A 4,963-nucleotide genomic window follows, 5' to 3' on the forward strand; every position below is an offset into this window, starting at 1 on the left:
ACATGTATTAAATTAATCACATACCAAATTATGATAAATGCTTACGCTTAAATCAGGTATCTACAGCTCAAGATTACATTAATTTCATGTAATCTAACTCTACCATACTTATCATCATAATAGGTCCAATTATAACACATTCCCAAGTCCAAAATCCCAGTGGAACCAATTATCAAATACTCCACACCTCTAGTGTTAAGTCTAAGTATTAGAAAAATACCCAGATCTCTTAAACTAAGGCTCTGATACAAAATGAAACAACCCACCATGTACTAAATAGTACTAACAACAAAATTCATACTTCCACATACATCAGGTATCAAAAATTACAAATATTTCAAGTTTATATACATATGACAAAACAACAATATGGGTTAACAAAAAGTTTTGTCATAATACAACTTTCTTCCAAAATTCTTTTACATCTTCCCTTTGCCCTTATCCTGTGATGTTGGATGACCTGCAAAATAAATTATTGCAACAATTGAGGGTTAGACCGAAAGGTCTAGTGAGTGAACCTCCCTTATGCAATTATAATCTACAATAATAATTAATATAATCCAAACCTGAATCTTCATGATAAATTAACGTCAATCTATCGCGGTTACACCTCCATTTCATCTATCGCGGTTACACCGCCATTTCAATCTATTATGGTTACACCACTATTTCATCTATCATGGTTACACCGCCATTTCAATCTATCACGGTTACACTGTCTTTTCATCTATCGCGGTTACACCGTCATTTCAATTAATCGCGGTTACACTGTCATTTCATCTATCGCGGTTACACCTCAATTTCATATATCGTGGTTACACTACAAATTCGATTCCAGCAATACTATGAATGATGAGGTGAAACCAGATAGTACTCAATCAGTGAGGTTCCTTATCGGACAACACTTGGTCGATGAAGTCATATCCGAACAACACTTAGTCCTATCCGAACAACACTTGGTCGAACAGGTAGTCCTATCCGAACAACACTTGGTCGATGAGGTTATATCTGGACAACACTTGGTCCTATCCATACAACACTTGGTCCATGAGGTTATATCTAGACAACACTTGGTCCTATCCGAACAACACTTGATCGGTGAAAGGGTTCATCGGACAACACTTTATCGGTGAGGGGTCCTTAATGGACAACACTTTGATCTGTGAGGGGCTTATCGGACAACACTTTTGTGATAACCGGGTTCTGATTATGACCCTAGATATCTATTATGTGATTATTTGATATGTAATTTCATGAATATGTGATTGGTAATGTGAATAGATGCTTACATGAGATTAATGTGTGAAAATGTGTTTATTATCATACATGGAAGGTATAATCATCTTATGCATGCAAGATATGAAATGATTTCTTGCATGGGTGCCTATGATTATTCGTTATGTGTAGGTATGCATAAATATGGTATGCATGCATGAGTTATGCATGTGTGTGCATGGACTTTACTTGCATGTATACATGAGAGTAAATATATATATATATATATATATAGAGAGAGAGAGAGAGAGAGAGAGAGAGAGAAAGAGAAGAGCGATCAAATGAAAACCACTCCAATTTGTAAAAACCATAAAAACTACTCTCATCCGTCGTAATCTTATGAAAAATTTTCATGAAATTGTTTAATCTTGTGAAATTGTTTCATATAATACTTTTTTTGATGAAGTTGTTTCATATATGGTTATGAAATTGTTTCATATATGGTTATGAAATTGTTTCATATACTACTTAATGAAATTTTAATGAAACTGTTTCATGTATTTCTCAAAAATTAAAATAATGAAGATGATAATATCCATAATTAACATCCTCCAAAATAAAAATGATTAATCAACCTCTTATAATTACAAAAAAAATGAACAAAATGAAAAATTATGATTGATGGAATGGGATTTTTACGATTTTTACAAATTGAATGGTTTTCATTTGATCGCTCTCATATATATATATATATAACATGTACATACTCTTTGCCGCCTTCCATTTATGGAAGGGGTAAATAGAGGGGATTTGGTGTTAGGCAAGTTTTCTTGCCATTTTTCTGGAAATTGAGGATAGAATAGCAAAGTGAGGAATTGTTTGCATTTGCTAAAATAAGAAGATTGGATCATTTGTATTTGAGTTGTTGTTTTTATCTTCAAAACTCTATAATTTGTATAAGGTGAGTGTTTTCAAACGTACTTTACATATGATTTTATCACTGGATTATATTTGATATGTTGAAATCACTGTATTAATCTTGAATACATTTTATGACTGGTTTGGGACAAGTTCGGCCATAGTATTGACCGGATTGGGGCAAGCCCGGCCACTGTTGATCGGATTGATTTATGACAAATGTGTATCCGGACATAGTGCTGTCCGGATAGAGGGTGTCCAACTGTATTGTTAACGGGATAGAGTGTCCGATCATTTAACCGATAAGAACTCATAACCGGACACCTTATTGTCCGGAGAGAAGTATATCCGACCGAAGGGTGTTCGAATTAGAGTTTATGATGCGATAATTTTGATTTCTTGTTCGGAAAAGATAACCGGAGTGTGTTTTGTGATTTGTTGACCGGATAGGATGTCCGGCTCTAATTATATGATTGTTCGGATGAGCTTGTCCGAATACAAGCCATTCATACAAGTTGGACTGTGTTAATAATATAAGATATATTGTTTCTTTTTAAAAACGATCAAAGTAATATTTCATTTTGAGGAAGTGGGTTAAAGAACTAATGGTTCTAAGGTTTCAAGGTTTTGATGTAAAGACTATTATAAAACTGTTACTAGTTAAAAGTATAGATGATATTACTTCAGAAGGTTGTGACTTTAGTCTGTCTTTATTGGAAATAATCTATAGATTTTGATGAGGAAATATGGGTGGCATATCAAGGAGAGGTGTACCATGAGATAAGAGTGACATATCAAGGAGAGGTGTACCTTCAGATATAAGGGTGACATATTAAGGAGAGGTGTACCTTCGGATATAAGGGTGACATATCAAAGAGAGGTATACCTTTGGATATAATGGTGGCATATCAAGGAGAGGTGTACCTTTGGATATAATGGTGGCATTTGTGAATGTGTTTATTGTTACAACTCTTACTACTATATTCCTTAAGATTACGATAATTCTAAATTCTTATTTCTTTGTGATTTAAAGATTTAGGAATATTGTTCTTATTAAAAATGGTTGTAATGATGTTATTGAGAAGGAAATAATTGGCTTACCGGCAGAGGTTTTTGAATAACCTTGTTTCTAGTGAAAAGTGTTTGGAAAGAGTTATGTGGAACCTGAGGAGCTCTAGCCCTACTATGTGGTAAATTTAATAGTTCTAAGTTAAAAATGACTTTTAAATCCAGAACGGTATCGGTCATTTTGAATTATGTGGATATGTTTCTGTTTATATGAAAAGTTGATTTTAAATAAAGTTTTGGTGATCTTCACCCTGCAGTTACATGGAAAAAGGGATCTCACTAGACCTTCAGGTTTAACCCTCATTTTGTCTTTCTAATATGTATTGCAGGAACAGCTGGGTTAGATGATAGTAAGAGGAGGGGAAAATGTAATTATTTTTCTATGTGCATATCTATAAGAAGATCAACTCATGGATGAGTTTAGTTTTGAAGATATATGTTTAATAGTAGGTATAAATCTGGTTCTTTTTTACCAGAATTTTGATCTGCCTTAACTGAACAAGAGTAAACTCTTGACAGCATGTACATCTCTAAAACATCTAACTTTGAATCATCAAATTCAGAATTCTTCTGGACTGCTTTGATCGTAAGTCTGGTCCATAATGAACATCTTTGAATGTGCATCAGAAATCTGGACAAACACAATCTGTAACTTTGATCAGTCTGATTGGATTAAACTTGAAGTCTGAATTCCGTTCGAGTTTAAAATCTGCAGACTTAGAATTCTGCACATAACTATGTATAAACTTTGAAATAGTAGGTTGTAACTCAGGGCATTTCAAGGAGAAACTAACAGCAACATTCTGATCACCATTTTTCGAACAACCTGTTTTTCTTCGAACTAGTAAGCATAAAGAATCCTGCACATTTCGAATGGACAGCAGCCACAAATTGTTCGATCATAACTCTGCACAAGTCGAATCTGTTTATAACTCTGCACATGATAAAGCTTATAGAAATCTGAATTAACAAGTTGTGCTATTTTGGACAACCTTAACTAAAATCTGGATTAGGCATAGCAACCTTCCGCACACTTCGAATCTATTTAAAGCTGGATTTCAAAATCTGAAATAACACTGCACATTTTTAAAGAATAGCAGCCACAATCTTTTTGAGTTGATCTTAACATTGACCATAAAACCTTCTGTCCATACTTACAATTCAGATTCTGAACGAGCTTCACTTGAACTTTACCTAAAAAAAGGCAGCAACAATTCTACAGATTTCACTGATCTGTAATTCTAAATTTGAAATCTGAAAGATCATGATCAGATCACTATAAGCATCTGGACAATTTCCACTTCATCTTGAATTGCTTTTTAACATCAAATTAACAGAAGCACTAATCTTTGAACAAATCTTCCAATTCATTATCATATTATGATAATCCTTTCATCACAACAGACTTAATAATCTTAATATATGAAATACTTTTAGAGCAAATATTGCAAAAAATCACGTTTCCGATTGATCAGATCAGAAAGTTAGTTATAAGCACTCAAAGATCTAAAATCGTTTCAGATCAGACTTTGAACATGCAAATCAGAATCAAAAGGTCGCAGAATATATTTTCACTAAATGGATCTTGGCTCCCAGCGATACCGACCTGGCCATTTTATATTAGTAGTCGAAGGGATTTGTAAAAACTAGTCATTCGAGAAGAATAGCAGGAATATTGTTTTAAGAGATGTTGGATCACAGGTCTCATATTGTATCAATGATCTAAACATAATTTATAAACGAAAGCAATTTAGATCAAAAC

This window comes from Cynara cardunculus, unplaced genomic scaffold (assembly GCF_001531365.2).
Source record: "Cynara cardunculus var. scolymus isolate 2C unplaced genomic scaffold, CcrdV1 Un_Scaffold_1799, whole genome shotgun sequence".
In the NCBI taxonomy this organism is placed as follows: domain Eukaryota; kingdom Viridiplantae; phylum Streptophyta; class Magnoliopsida; order Asterales; family Asteraceae; genus Cynara; species Cynara cardunculus.